We start from the raw sequence: 16,490 nt of genomic DNA on the forward strand, positions 1-16,490 counted from the left end.
ATTATTTAAATTCTTTTTAAAATATTGATAGTTACATGCTTGAAAATGTATTTATTATGAATAAGTTGTATGCTTGCATTTTTACTTAGTTTGCCTTCTAATTGCCAGATATGCTTATTCATATCTGATCGTGTTGTTAGTTTTTGCTAAATTGAATGTATCTTCTCTGTGGCCATTGCACATTTAAACAAAGAGGTCATATGACAAAAGATTGCAGCAAACAGTCAATGATCAGCTGATCTCAAACTTCAAAATAGTTGACCTGAAATAAGTTTGAATATGCAGAAATCCACTGTAGCACTTCAACACTACCATACCTCACTTCATAAAATACGTGTTTCAAGATGTTTGTTTTATTCAACTCTATCCATTTTTGTAGTTGCAGCTTTGCTTTAAAAAAAATACATGAAGTTTGTCTGCCTTCTTTGCCCGTATTGACAGATGTCACTGGCTTTGAATTATGACTTAAGAAAGGTGATTTCAAATATCTGAAATACTTGTCTGTAATATTTTGTTCAATAATTAAGTGCTTTGTTTTGTAATGTCTTTTCAATCCAAACAAATTGTTCTAACCTTTTAATTATAAACTATGTCTGATATAAAATCATGAGAAGTGTATTTTTGAAGATAGTTAACCATTTAGAGTGCACTAAAATTTGGCACTAAGTAAATGTGTATTTTGTTTCATTTTCACATAAGACACTATTGAAACAAAATACTTTTAATAGTATTCTTTTTAAAGCTTGAATTGTGGCTTAGCACATTAAACTTTTATTTAATGAATTATGATTTCAATAATATTTCACCTGTATTCACACATACTTTCATGCCGTGATGTGAAAGCACAAAGGCCAATGTTTAAAAAAAAAAGAGAAAGACAGGTGCCTTTCTATGGATTTCAGAGTTTTTTTAGGTTCTTGATCCTTAAAGTCATTTGTAGATATTAAAAGCAATTATCATGCATAAGAGATGGTATTATATCTGTTTGCTTTACACTTTTCTGGCTAAAGGGACATTCATTGGTACATGTGAACAGATGTAAAAGTTGTAGGAGCCTCAAGTGAAAGTGTGACAAGCTGGTCAGGGTTAGAAGTACCATGTGTGAATAATGCTATGCAAGCACAGCTTTGAACAGCTTGTTCCCACAAGCCTCCAGTTTATGCTCCTTTTCAAAAGTTCTCTGTTTGAATGTACAATAAATACTCAAGGGGCTTTAAGACCTTGTGTATTTCTCTGTGACCAAAGTTGCATGGAACTTAATCTTTAAACGTGGGTAGTTTTTAGAGAAACACACATTTTACATTAAGGAAACAAATATTTCCTGTTAATGGGTTTGTGTCAAAAGAGCTTGTTTGGAGAAGCAGTTCCAGTGTATTGCAGAATTGGGTCCCATATACAACTAAGAACCTTATCAGTTCTGGAGAAGTGAAAACCTGGCAACTGCTGTGCTAACTAATGGAAGATAAACAAGCACTATAAAGTCACTTAAAAAACAGAGGTTGGCGGGAGAGGGTCTTAATTTTGTTTATGCCATCTTAACCAGAATTTCTGGAAAGTGACATGCAGACCAAACTGTGGATGAGCTTGTTTCTAATTAGTCTGTTTTTTCAGTGATAGCACAGATATATTCTGTCTAATGAAGCAAATCTTCAGTAAACTCTTTTCAGCTTTATCTATATTTAAAAAGGAGGGTATGCTAGCATATATGTGTATATATCTTTTCTCTAAGCCTCTAGACTTTAGTATACTTTATCACTTATGGGCATTAATCTTTGAAAGGCTGTGAAATACAATCTACCCATCAGCTACCTTCGCTACTTTCCCCCTTAATGATCAAATGAATAATACCTGTGCTATTTGAGGCAAGTTTCGGATGTGCAAGGTGAGGCTGACCATATTTAAATTTTTCTCATATTTTGTATAAATGGTTTGAGAACCAAAAAGGAGGCTTTTCATTGACTAATTTTGTCTGTAAATAAGAATTACCCCTTTACTGTGCCTTCTTGTTCAGCACTCAAATATTACTTGTAACTTCAAGTATTAGTTTCTTTTTTCTATTTATAGCTTTTACTAAATATTTTTGATGCCAACAGCTTTTTTTGAATTTGTAAAATGTCACATTTTTACATCTATTTCTAGCAAGGCAAATCTTGTACGGGTTCTTGAAGAAATCTAATTAGAAAGAACATTGGCCATCATATAAATCCATGTCCAAGTTGTTCTTCTCAAGTCAGCAGGACTGCTTAGGTATATTAGGTAAAATGCATGGACATTTTCAGAATTGGAGCCTGCACTGCGTCACTGAAATCAGCTAGAAAGGGATACAGTTGACTGTATAGAAATAAGTAAAGTGGAAGTTAGATGATAAACGTAAATTGCTGAATGTAACCACTTCCCTTATGATAAACGTAAATTGCTGAATGTAACCACTTCCCTTACCTATTACATTTTCTTCTTCTTCCCCACCTTAAAAAAAAAAAAAAAAAAAAAAAAAAAAAAAAAAAAAAAAAAAAAAAAAAAAAAAAAAGCCTTGGATTGGGAATCCAAAGTGAAAATTTGAGAGGCCTACAGATTATCAGAAGGGTCATTCCAAGATACTGGATTATTTGGGAAAACTTGTCCGTCTCCATGCTATGACCATTGCCTCAATGTAAGCAAGTGTTTAAGATTATATAGTGTCCTAATTTTAGGATTAGGAAAAAAGCAGATGGTTTAAACTGGGAACTTTGTAGGAGAAGTTTTATTCTTAAAGGTAACAGAGTAATTATTTGCGTATCATCAGAGATGCTTATCTAACAGGGAATTTGTTTTGTGTACATATGCTTGCTTCCTCCTCTGTTTATTGATGAATTGTGGAATGTTACTGGACATTAAGCCACATGTATGTATGGCCAGTATTACACATTTGCAGGAGCAAGTAACAGTATGTCTATGCAACTTCAGTAATTTTTCATCATACTCTTCAGATAGGTTTTTTCCCCCCAACAGATGGTTGAGTTGTTTCTTCTTGCAAAATGGCAAACCATGTCATAGCTGACCTTGAACTCTTCAGGCAAGATATTTTTAGTGAGGTTAATGCCTTTTCTTTTCTCAACATATCTCTACATATGGCAAACACAAGTCCTAGTCATCAGCATATTTTACAGAAGTTCATTTAAAAGTTCAGAATATTGCTGTTCTTGAAAAAAACGTATTTTCTCCTCTTCTGTTTCTATAAGCCTCAATTCTGTGTCTTTCACTGCGTGTTCACCTTGAATTTGCAGCCTGCTACTCCTTTCCTTTGTGGCCAGGCATCTCCTACAACCTTCCACTTGAATCCTCCTAAGGTGAGGCTCTACATGTGAAAGAAGGAAGTCCTGCACAGTAGCCTTGCACATCCTGATTATAGAGACTAGTACATGCCCATAAGGCTGTGTAAGATTGGAGCATATCGGTTTTCAAAGTGTCATACTGGATGTCAGAAAGTTACAAAAAGGTAACGGGGGTGTGGGTTTTGTTTAAACTGGGGTCCAAACTAGAGGATAGGTATGGCCTATATCTGTACATGTAGAATATTTATTTTCCATCAGCAAAATATTAATAGACAGAATATTTGCATTCCTTGAGGAAATCAAAATTTCAGAAAGTATTTAGTTGAACACAGGTGAAAAGACTTTCCTCCTAAAATGTAGACTGATAATGTCTGATAATTTCTTGTCCTTTGAAACTTTGATAAATTAATACACTTTACTGTGTCCTCAGAAGCAGTGAGTTAGTATAATTCACACTTCACTGTAGTCAGTGGAGGTTCTAATGCTTGACTTCACAAAGGAAGAAAAATTTGATCGATGCTGACTGCCTCAAAAGACCCGAGTATACCATGTCTAATTCTTTGCAAAATCTTCAATTGTGTAGCCTCAGATTCAACATCTTAAGAGTACATCCAGAATTCTTATAAGTTAATTTTGGATTACATGATGACAACGCTAGGTTGTTCCAGCAGTGTCCTTATCTAAATTAGTGAGTTCTGTTCTCATCCTCTTTTGTTTTCCTGTTGGGTTGTTTTATTTTTTCATTTCTGATACTGCAAGAAAAAAATGGAATTATCTCATATTGGAGTTGAGACAAAAATGTTCTTCTGTAGGATCTTTATATGCCACTGTACTCATAAAATATCTCTCCATGTTTATTAAGTGTACTTGTTCTGACAAAGGAATGTAGATCTGCATTTATAGTACACTACATATAAATTGAAGTGAGACCTGCTTACTGTAACAGTGTAGCAACTCTAGACAAGTTCTTCTATCTGTTCTCTTCTCCCCCCTCAAGAAATTGTAATGCACATTGTAGAATACTGTTTAGCTGTGTTCTTAATGTTATTTATTTAGGTATAGCTATAAGACATCTACAGAAATTTTAGTTTGTTTTTCTTGAAAACAGTATTTTGTAAGTTTACTGTATGTGAAATTAATTGTATATTGGAATAAATCAAGTAAACATGTTAACAATGTTTAAGTTTATAAAGTCACCTTTTACAGTCATAGGGGAAAAAAAAAGTAAATTCATCATAATTCCTATTTCGTTTAGGTGTTGGGTCACAAAAGCAATGAGCTCTATAAAGGTATCCTTCTGCTTATGCTAGCAATTAGCTATCCTGTATGACTGGGTATCTAGTGGAAGACAAAGTATTTATTGGGAAAGCAGAGTAAGACGGGAAGTAAGAAAGCTGAGCTGAAGCATGAATTTCATCTGTTTGTTCGGGGGAAAAAAAATATGTATTATTCCTTTGGATTTTGAGACCATTTTCAATTGCTCCCGATATAGCAGTATAAAATTGTTTGTTTCTTTGAGGTTTGTTCATTTTGCTATTCAGGTCAGAACTTCCTGAGCCATGCACATAAGCAGCAATTCATTCTAACAAAATAGTTGCTATTTTCTCCTTAATTTTTTAAGGCTAAATTTAGAGTTGCATGGTGCATTATTTTTTTATTCAGAGAGAAAGCAGTCAGTTATTATTTAGTCATGAAGGTTGCTTAAGTTGTACAAAACAGGTATGTGCTTTTACCACTAGGAAGCAATCTGGTAAGTATTTCATTTCCTTTCTCCCTAAACTAGTTACATTACTTACAGGCACTGGTTTAAGATTAGGATCTGTTCGTGGACATTTGATCTGATCTTTTTAAATGGCTTATCTGTAAGTGCTTACTAACACTTACTACTTTAACACATACTATTTTGCTGTGTGATGTGTTTCTTTAAGACATTGCTCATTGAGGAATGATAAGGATGCCAGTATTGTTTCTTTTTCCCTGGGTTTTCCACCCCTTTTTTTCTGACAATACATTTCTGGTGTGTGCTTTTCTTCAGTTGTATGTTTTTGGGGCAGGGACATCTATCTGTCCATGCAGTATATTGCACATCAGGGCCAGTGCAAGTCAAATAAAAATGATTGTAATAGTTATGTAGAACAGTGGTTTCATTTTGGGAGTAAATACTCTTTAGGGTTTACAAGTGTGTTTCAGTTATAAATGTGTGTTTTGCTGTACTGACATAAACATATACAGTTTTAGTATTACCCTGTTGAACGTTGGAATGCATATCGGACAAGGCTGCTTTTACCTTATTATAAATTGTAATGGAACTCACACTTCCATTTCTTACAGCGTTTTAGTTTTATTTAGTTGAAAATTCAGAGATACGATGAAGGTAGAGATGTGCAAAAATCTCTTTAGATACCAAGAACTACGTGGAAGTCTTTCACTAAAAATGGTGAAACTGCATGAAGAGCAGGGAGAAAAAGCAGCTGCTGCCAAATGAGTATAGAAATGGGCAGGAAGAAAGACGCTTTATCTGGTAGGTGAAGCAAAACTACAAGGGATTTTTAAAATGAATTAAGCAAATTATATGGATCTTGAAATTGAATCAGAAACAGATGTTTGAGTACTGCCTCTTTGTACTTATAAGTGGAATAGGCAGCATATGCAGAAGAAAGTCTGCAAAGGACTTAGAGAATATAAAATAATTCCTTCCTCTTTCTATCCTTTAAAGTCACGTAAGGATTAATATGGATATTTTCCCTTGCAGAGAACTGTTTTCAAAATGAGCATTTTTCATTCTGTTTTTTAGCTTTATTTTAGCTTTTATTTTATATTCTGATTTTCATTAGAATCATCTAAGAGACTGAAGACTGGGCTATTACTGTTTAATGTCATCAATATAAAAAGCTAAGTTTGGAATCAGCATTATCCCAGAGAATGCTAAGAATTGGGTGTAAATAGATATGGTTGTTTGTTCTCTGGGGGGAAAAAAATAAAAATGCTTTCTGGAAGCCACAGCAGCTTATTACAAATTTAGCTAAGAAAGGAGAGGGGGAAAAAAAAGAGCTAGAATGAAAATAGTGCTGCAGCTAAAATTAATGGATGAGAACCTGAAGAGTCTAAACTTGGGCTAAAGTGATGCAAAAGTCAGAGTTCCCAGGCTCTATGCAAGAGTATAGGTCTGCTCCTGGAAAGGAAACTGAAAAGCCCAAGCTAAGAATTCTGGATGCTTAAGAATGTCTTTCTTCAAAAACAAATCTGAGTTAAAAAATACTGTTAGTAGAAATTGCCCTACTTTCAAGAGGTTCATAAACTTCAGAAAATACAGTACTTTTTCTGTACATTCATTTTGATAATTCATATGTCATTGTTCTCCATGTCACTTTTCTTGGGGGGAAAAGGGGAGGTTACAAAATGTTGCAGCTTGTGTAAATGTGTATAGTATGCATATAGTGTTATGAAAGAATCAGCTATGCCAAACTGAACGTCTCTGTAGTACCAATGGATCATGTTGGATTTTTTCCTCTTTGGCTTAGCGAACTGACTGTGCCTTGTTCCAAGAATTCTCAAATTGCCTTCCAGTTCTATCAACAAAATATTCTAAGCAAATGAATGGTTCTTATTGTGAACCTGGTTCTGTACACAAAAGCCTTCTCTCTTAATGATTAGTGTTTTCACATGTAGGTGAGATTAAGGATTTTCATCTCCAGCATCTTTAGGTAAAACTGCTTAGGTAGGGATGTAAACTGTTTGGAGACATCACTGATTGTAGTTTACTAAATAATTTTGTCCATTACAAGGCTAATAGGACATGGGTAGTTTTTGTCCTGATTGCAGTTTATGAGTAAATGTAATGAGCAAGGCCTGTGCAATATTTAGTTCACCTAAAGTCTCAGGAGAGCACTCTTCAAATAGAAAGCTTCAGTACAACTTGGGCACGAGCATATAAGCATATTTCCTCAGTGAGAATACTTTCCTTAAGTGAAGGTTGCATTGTATTCTAGGAACTCGTAAATCTCATTTCATAGCTGAGCTATAGCGTTCAGATTTATATCAGGTTCCAAGTATCTGCTGTCTCCTTTATAGACAGACAGTGTTACACACTCTAGGAGCCACCTGCTGGGATCAAGAATGACTATACCACCAGTAAGTGAGGAAGAAATCTGGTGGTTTAAGACAACTTGGGTGAGAAAGACAGTGAAATTAAATGATCACGATCCTTAAAAAGGGAGGAGGGAGAACATCAAAATAAAATGAGTGGACTTCAAGAAGGCAGACCTCAGAAAAGTGATGGGTAAGATCTCACAGAAGGCAAGTCTGAGGTAACAGGGGAACTGAGGAGATAATACAGTTCCTTGCAGATGGGAAGGTCACAACTGAAAGTATATCCCAATGCAGCAGAGGGAGAGGAGCTGTAATAAGAGACCAGTTTAGTTAAATCAGGAACTCTATTGACTTCAAACACAAGGGGGATGACTACAGAAGGTGGAAATATAGGTCAGATAAATAAATGCAGATACCATGAAAGAACAGTGTTAACACATACGAAATTAAATACGTCAAGGAACAAAATCAGATAAAACCGTCAACTGTCAGAGAATAAAAACATAAGTATTAAAAGCTTTGCACCAACAAAAGTGTTGACTATTTGAAAGAGAAGACTATTTACATATCAAGTGATCATGCGTTTGGCTCAGTTTTGCAATTTATGTGTTGGATTATTTTGATTTGTTATAGAGATGATTGATCCAAAAAGTCAGAAGTCAAATGTCAGTATGTGGCTCACACATCGATATCAGTGACAAAGGTTGAAGAAGTTGACCTAGAAAAAGGAAAAACAGGAATAGAAAATAGCTGTGTGTTGTCAAATTGATTGGGCCTGATGAACTTCATCCTGATAGTTAAAGAGCAATTTCACGAGCTTTACAGACTCTTTGAAAACTAGCATAAAACAAGAGAGCTACTAGAAGACTTTTAAAAGTGTAAACCCAGTGTTTTAGCTTTTTTAAGAGAAGATAGAAATTATAGATCAATTAGCCATTTTTTCTGAGAAATAAAAACTGTTTGTTAGCATCAGCAGGATGTCCATGAGGTAAGTAACAACTGATAGGAATTTGCTAAGAATGAAACATGTTTACATCATTTTTTGTGTTTTCTGATTCAGAATATAATAGCCCTTATGTCCTATCAGTTTGACAGTAACATGCTAGAAACTGATCCTTGTTTGAGTTCCTTGTTTAAGCATTTACATCTTGATTATGAAATGGATTAGATAAAAAAAAATGTATGTTTTGGCCTTCTCTGAGTATGCTTACTATGCTAACTACAGCATTTCAGTACCAAGAGATTAGCATTCATTGCTGAAATTTAATTTACTATCTGCATTTAGAGGAGTTCTTAAATAATCTGATTTTTAAAATCTGTATGATATGCTGTTTCTTTTCATGTTAATACATGTTTATTCCCACCGATGATCCAGATGCCTACATTAAGAACTTCTAAAGGAATCTCATTGTCAGCAGCATAATCTTCTTTCTACCTGAAGCATGTTCCTAACAGAAAGGATGAATTATATACAGCCACCATCTTTTTCTTCAGTCAAAAGTACTGCAAAGTTGAAACATACTCGAAGCTCTCTGCCTATGCCTGTCAGTCTACTGTTCAGTTTTTTGTTTTTTCAGGGGGGCAGGTTACCTATAAATAAAAAGAGAAGGAAAATGCCTTGCATGTCAAGTATCTGTTTAGCATCTTGCCAGTCCTGTGTTTGAAGATCCTGGGCTTCAAGCTGGAATCATAACTGTTGTTCTCTGCGTACAGGGTATCTGTCTTAGACTTGGCATGAGTCTCCATGACCAATGATATTTCTGAAGTTGACAGCTTCTAGACTGCAGAGTCTGGTGAGGATAAGAGATTATTGGGAACTTGAAACTTGACACTGTATTGTCTTGCTTTCGTTGCTAACTATTTCTTACTTGAAACTATTGAAGTTGCCAAGGAATTTCTTAGGTTTTTGGCTTCCTTGCTAGTGGATTCACACTTCTTTCCCTGTCACATCAGACTGTTGCCTAGTCACATGAGGGGCTGAGAGGCCCCACAGAAAAATGGCAACCAAAAGTAGATGTCCACCAACAGGACAATTCATATGAATTGCAGCCGACTTTCTTCTCACTCCCAGAAGACCTTTAAGAAGGACAGACAGCAGGCTGGTTTTGATCATCCTCTTTCATCAGAACACATGGAAGAGGACAGGAATATTACAGGTATAGTACCGCTGGCCTGTACATGTACAAAGAACCTATTTCTGGAGTATATCAGAACTATTACTTGCAGATCTACTTACTGAACATTTTCATTAATCTGTTAATGCCTTGGGGCTTTGATCTGCAGCACTTGGCACTTCCTTGCCGCTAAATGAGCCCTAGAGTCTGCACACAGCACTGCCCTAGAACATCAAATGGGGAAGGATAAACATTTATTTTAGAAAACAAGGATTTAAATTAAGTATTTTCTCTGAAAATATGAAATTGCTAACTGTGTTAAAGCAATAGGCACTGTCATCTCTTAAAATATTAAGCAGTTATGTGCTGCCAAAGTGGTAAAAGAAAGTACTGAACTGATGAATGGAGTAGCATGAAACCCTTCTTTACAGAGTAAGAAGCAGGAAGCAAGAGTTTTTGAAGTGCTAAACCATGCTTTGATAGCAGTTGCTTATTCTTACAGTTTGATTTCACTTTATCCCATCAGCTCAATTCAGATGACTAGTTCAAACTTGGAAACAGATCGGGAGTTGAAAAAGAAGCTTGCTTTTCCCTTCCATAAATAGAATAGATCTGTGAGGATGAGATCTACTGTATCTAAAAGCTGAAGGCAGTGCTAGCCAGAAACAATTAGTTCTGTCCTTGGTATTAACAACATATATTTCAAGAATGAACCCAATACATTTAAAACAGATCAGTCTAAGAAAGAATTATTTTGAATACCATTTTTTTCATATAATTCTACTTTGCATCCAAATAGAGTGCTATACCAACTATTAAAATACTAAGTAATCAAGAAAAAATGTACCCAGCACCATTTTCTGATTAAAATAAAATTAACAATTTAAAATCTAATAAATGTGATAAGCTATATAATTGCTAAATAAGTATAATGTACTCCCTAGTTAGAAAAAGACTGCCAATATTAGTGCAAAGACTGTATTTAATTACAAACATTTACATAATTGCTAATGAAATAATATGAATAATCTTTTAGGAAAGATAAATACAGATGCAAAACAAGGTTAAAATTACTTAAACCACAGTTCCCTGCTTATTTGAATCATTATTAAAAACATTTTGACAGAAATCATTCCTCCTGGAATCAAATTTATCAGTGAGGCAGTATGGGGTATTCAGTTTGAGAGGCACAACTGATTGGATTCTTTTTCTGAGATTCAGATAATTAAAAGTTGGAGGTCTACACCAAAATTATATAGCGTGGCTTTCATTTATAATCTGGGAAGACAAGTAGACTGTCCTAGCAGGCGATTCATTCCACACATTTGCTTTTGTTTTTGTATTTTTATTTTTTTAACATGTCCTTTGCTATGGTCTGCTCTGAGGTTTGGCTGTTGTGTGTGTGTCTTCCCCCACCACCCCAACCTAGATAATATTTAAGTATGAATACGTTGTATACTGTATATGCAAGGATAGCATTGTAGTCATTGCATTAGTCTAAATATTTAGATGACGATTTAAGGGCTTGAAATACACTCTTAATATAGAAAACATGGCCCTGTTTGAACCGTAAACTCACTTTCTTACCATGATCTGCCTTGATTTTCAATAGATTCTTAATGAACTCAGTAAAACAAAGTAAACTTTTCAGGTCCTGCTATGCTTTCACGCATTCCTCATTAGAGGATTTTTCCTGTTTTTATATAGCATGTTACTGATGCTTTCCACCCAATTGTTTCAGGTTAGCAAGGTTACAGTTGCTTCTGTTACCTATGATTTGGGGCTTGAATGCTTATTTTTGGCATTTCTCCACCTTGAATTCCTCACCTTCAAGGAAAAAGAGAAAAATATTTGCTAGTAAGCATGACTTTGAAAGTCTTTGGACATTCATGTTTTAGTAAAGAAGACTTGAGCTGCAGAAAGTTATCAAGGGTGCTGATCCTCTAAATCCATCAGAACCTTGCCATTACAGGGTGTGGGAGATTGTGAGGGAAGCAGGGAAGTGAAGGGCTCCAACAAACATTAGGTTCCAGAGCTTGCAGATTGGTACCTGCATTCACCTGCGCCTATGAATGCAATGCAGTTGTTCTCATAAACATCCTTTTCATTACTTTTTCATTCATTACTTTTCAGTATCCTAACTCCTCAGATTTCTGGTTTTCAGATAAATGTAAATGCAAGAAAAAAAAAGTGCAGTGTTCTGATTTGCTGTATACTAAATTTGTGAAGTATGCTGAATATCTGCAACAAGCTTTTAATAATATCTGATAACAACTAAAAAATGTCTTGCCAATATATGATAGACTACAAATATTTAAATTAATAAACATATCAAACCTTCATATCAAGAGGAAACTATTCTACTGTTATCTGCCCCTTCATATATATATTTATATAATCATTAAATTCATCCTAATGGAAGTGATTTACATTTACGTTTTACTTTCACCCAGAAGTGCTGATTTTCCTCATACAGAAATTGAAAACTTCTTGTCCAAGAAACTTCCTAAAAGTGCTCATATTGTTAAGATGGATTTTCAGTCTGTTAATTCATTAATGTAAAAAAGGTCTTAGTACAGCAAAAGGAGAGTCATCAAAACATGATAGTGTCTCGTCTAAAAGTAGTTTTATACTATATTGTTGAAGGAGCCTTAAAACAGGAGAGCAGTTTAAAAAAAAAAAGGCAAACCCCCAGAATTAACTAAACTTCAGTATCTTGACTGAATATGGAGGATTTTTTCCATTATTACATAGCTTTTGTCATATAATCTACCCCAAATTTGGGGTAGGAAAAAAAGCTCTGGAATATTTGGGTTTTGCTCACCTCAATTTTTTTTTTAATAAACTCTTTAATTTTCCCAGTTTTATAGTGTTTCTTTTTCAGAATTAGGTCCTTATGTGTACACAAACTTAACTGAGTAAAACTGGATCCTGCATTTCCTTGGTTCATCCATCTCTTCGTAATACTTTGCTTTTTCTGAGTTGACCTCAAATAGCAGAACTATTACATCTTACTGTTCTTGTGAGAAAAAATATTACATGGCTTTGTATAGGAAAATAGAGGAATAGGGAGAAAGTGGTCTGGAGGAGATTAGGCACTGTGTTCCAGAACCAGAAGCAAAAGACTGAGTTACTAGATGCTTCTGTTTGCTCATCTGTAGAATGTTCTTTAACTTTCTAGTCTGTATTAAAACATATGGACTCTGTAAATGTATAGAAACTCTTTTGGTATGTATTTTCTCCAACAGTATGTCATTGGTTTAAATGTCTCTTAAGCAGTCAATGATCTAATCTAGTCTGATGTCTAATATAGGCAGCAATTTTAAAAACAAGGAACTAAAAGACAGTAAGAAAATATTTTATTTTTGTCTTTTTCTTTAAGGTGACTGTTTTGGCTGCTTTATAGCGTGGCTTTCTCAGCTATAAATTTGCTGCAAGCTGTCACTAAAGGCAACAGATTTTATTCTCAGAGCCATGTTATAATCAGTTTTGCACTAGAAAGCTGCAAGCCAGGTTATTTCCATTTTTTGGATCACTGCTGTTCATACAGGTTCTGTAAGCCCAACTATGCATTTTTTGACCGTTGCAACTTGGTTTCTGTTGTGTATTGGTAGGGTTGTTGGGGAGGGTCCCCCTCCCCCCAGATTTGTTCACAAGATGTGTTGGTGGTGAGGGCCAAAACAAATTTGATCAAAATGTGTTTGTAGTTTTTGTGAATTTGTGAACCTCATTACAATCTATTTCTGTGAGGTCCAGTTTTTCGTATGCAGTAATCTTACTGTGGTCCATTTCCATTTAGAGGAGAAAAAAAAAAAGCTTCTAGGCTTCATATTTGTGTAGAAAAGCTTTACAGAATGCAAAAATTAATTCATTTTAAAAGTTAAAGCCCGCAGACACAGAATGTAATGTGTATTTTGTGCTTTTAAAACAATTGCCCTCTTTCTTGCTTAAAAAGTTTTAAGTATTTAGCTTTACTTATTGCCGTTAACGTTAGCAGTTGTAGCCCAACCTCATCACACTGCACATATATGATGTGGAAAGAGCACCTTTACACCTCTAGTTAAAGCATGCAATGTAGTCGGACAGTAAACCGTCGGGAAAGAACTGCACTCCGGTACAACTTGTTTTTCGGCGGTTTCGAAGAGCCGCTTTGTGCGCGCCTCCAGGCCGCGGCTCCCGTCAGCGCCGAGGCCCCGGGAGCCCGGGCGCTTCCCGGCCCCCTCCTCCACCCCCCCCCCAGCTGATCTCACTTACAGACGGGACTCCACTCCCACTTTAAAACATCTTTTTTCCCCTGAAGATGTTTTATAAGCGAGCCCCACCGCCAGCACTAGGAACAGCCTCCCCTCCGCGGCGCTCTCCCTACCGGCCCGCCTCGGCTCTCCGCGGGCGGTGCTGGGGCATGCGCACGGCCTCCGCCCCGGCCGCCGCTTTTCCCGCGTCTTTCATGGGGCCCCGGATCGAGAGCAGTAGAGTCTCCCCCTCCCGGCATCCCCCAGGACGGACGTAGCACCTTCCTGTGCAGTCCGGCAGGAATCGCAGGGAGAGCTACAGTGGAGTGGCGCAGCGTCCGTCTGTGAATAGCAGCCTCCCGCACGGCCCGCGCCATCTTGAATACGAGCTGCGAGCAGCGTCCCCCCTCCCGCTCCAAGATGGCGCTGGCCGGGTGAGTGACATGTCCAGTCACGTGGGCAGCGGATGAGCCCCTCTCTCCCCCCGCCTTAAATGATCTCTATGGTTCAGCCGGACACACAGGAGGCGGCGGCGGCGGCGGCGAGGGACGGAGCCTCGGCAGCAGTGGGGGCTGCGGCGGCCGCTCGGCGCCCTTTTGTCTGCGGCCTGAGAAAGGCGAGCGCTTCCCTGCGTCCCCCTCCGGGCTGCCCCCGGCGACTCCCCGCGGAGGGCACCGGGGCGGCGGGTCCCTCCCCGGGTCTCGGTCCCAGCCGGGCGGTGCGGCGCGGCGCCTCCTCGCCGCACGCGGACGAGCCGGCGCGAGCGGCGGCGGGGCCGGGCGCCGCCTGCCCTTCGCCGCCCTCCCGCCCCCCCCCGGCGGAAGGGACCGGCGGGGCCGGGGCGGCGGGGGGCGCGGGCAGGGCCGGGGAGCGGCGGGGCCGCGGCCGGGGCGGGAGTACTGCAGTGGGGGGCGGCGCGGGCAGGTCCCGGTGGGCGCCGCCGCTGCCGCCGGCTTCTCCCGCGCTGCCGCGGTTCCTGCGCAGGATGGACGCGGCGAGAGGCTGGAGCGGGCTGGGGGTGCTGGTGTGCCGCGCCGCCGCTCCCCTTCCTTTCCTCCCTCCTTCCCTTCCCTTCCTCTCCCCTCGCCTCCCCGTCTGTTATAGGCTTGCGGAGCTGTGGCTGTTTGAAATTAAACGTGATCTTTACTGTACCAGCTGGGGTCTGTAATGTATCTGATAAATGAAGCCCTTCCCGTCGGTTTCAGGTCATGCAAGGAAAAGGGCAAAGCTGGGGAGGGAGCTGGGCGGGGTTTCCCTTTGCTTTTCACAGTCAGGCGAGCGGAGTCTGGCTGATGTCTGCAGCAGATAAAGGAGACAAGAGGATCATCAAAAGACCCTAGAGCCCTTTTATCTTTCTGCTGTTTTCTCCCTCTGATTGCATTTATCGTTGACGTCTTGTCTGTCTGCTTACTCTGCCCCTTCAGAAAGGGTCGGGTGCACCAGGGCCCTGGCTGAGGTAGTAGTTTGTGCTGTTGGTCGGGCTGTGACATTGCCCGCTGTGGAGATAACTGCGCAAGCTACTGCCTTGCTAGTGCTGGTGATGATCAGCTGCAGATGAAGACAATGACAATGGGAATCCCCTTTGTTTTCCCGGGATTGCATGCTGCTGAGGTGGCAACAATTCCTTCTCCTCCTACTTCTGCAGGAGTCTAGCCTTGGCCACTGAGATGCGTGGAGTTCGAGCCCTGTCACTAGGATATTGTCTCTTTCGCAGACCTGGATGAAAAACCACTAGTTTCACACTGTTTGGAGGGCACTTGAATTTTGGCTGAAGAGCAAGCGTCTGCATTTCTTCTAATACTTAGACCTTATTATTCACATGGCAGCCTTGAAAGAGGTGGATTTTCTGTTTTATGAAGATGGAATTCAGTGACTGTCTTGTATTTTCTGTGTTCTGAATGTGTAAACCTTGTATGTGTGATCTTAACCGCTCTTGCTTGCGTGGTATGAAATCCTGCGTATTTATCTAACAAAAGCCAAAATATGTAATTATCACTTTCCTTACATTGATAAGGTAGTCTTTTCACAGTATAGTTGATTGTACTGTTTAGTGCTAACAGTTTATAGGTGAACTTCTGAAATATTTTTTCTGTGTATCTTGATTTACTTTTGTGAGATGCAAACCCATGAAACTGCTACTGTGCCTTAATTGTATTGCTGATATATTTGTAGTGATGGCTAAGGATATCATTTTGATACGAATTTTAGTGTGCTGACCATTTATTACTATGGCATAAACTTGGAATATATTAAAACACCTACAATAAATGTGCATAACTGTCTCTTTTTTTTTTAATGAGAGTTAGTTTTACAGTCCTTATAAGATCTAAATACAAGCAGGTTATGGTTGCTCTTTTGAGTTTATGCTGAAAATCAAAGCTCTAGATGAACACTTAACAAGTTGGTGATTTAGTAGTGCTTGTAATTCACAGGTCTAATGCATTTCTATTACTGGGAAGAGTTGGTCAAACTTACAAATATTTCAGTTCCTTTGTCTCTTTTTTCTTTTTAATGTCTGAGCTAATTATTTGTTTAGAACCCATGTAAAGATTGCTCTTTCACCTTTGCTGAATATAAAGTGTCTGGCAGAATATAGGAGTCGTTATAGTTAACAAATTTAATCTAATAATACTTCATTCGTAAACTGCAATGCATAATCTAATAACTTGAGCTCTGTCATAAACTTCACTTTTTAAAAAGTAAATATTCTCATGCTCACTAATACAACAACATGTTCATGGTTA

General features: G+C 38.2%; 2 long non-coding RNA genes across 2 annotated transcripts; one reads left to right on the top strand and one right to left on the bottom strand.

The window, feature by feature from the left end:
• Positions 1-13: 13 nt before the first annotated feature.
• Positions 14-13,963, bottom strand: LOC112970139. Its single transcript, XR_003254894.1, has 2 exons — positions 13,881-13,963; positions 14-4,063 (listed from the first exon to the last, which is right to left on the bottom strand). It is a non-coding gene; the product is annotated as an uncharacterized LOC112970139 (long non-coding RNA).
• Positions 13,770-16,020, top strand: LOC112970138. The gene is made up of 2 exons (XR_003254892.1): positions 13,770-14,180; positions 15,392-16,020. It is a non-coding gene; the product is annotated as an uncharacterized LOC112970138 (long non-coding RNA).
• Positions 16,021-16,490: the final 470 nt, after the last annotated feature.

This window comes from Apteryx rowi, unplaced genomic scaffold (assembly GCF_003343035.1).
Source record: "Apteryx rowi isolate R43461 unplaced genomic scaffold, aptRow1 scaffold_380, whole genome shotgun sequence".
NCBI classification, from domain to species: domain Eukaryota; kingdom Metazoa; phylum Chordata; class Aves; order Apterygiformes; family Apterygidae; genus Apteryx; species Apteryx rowi.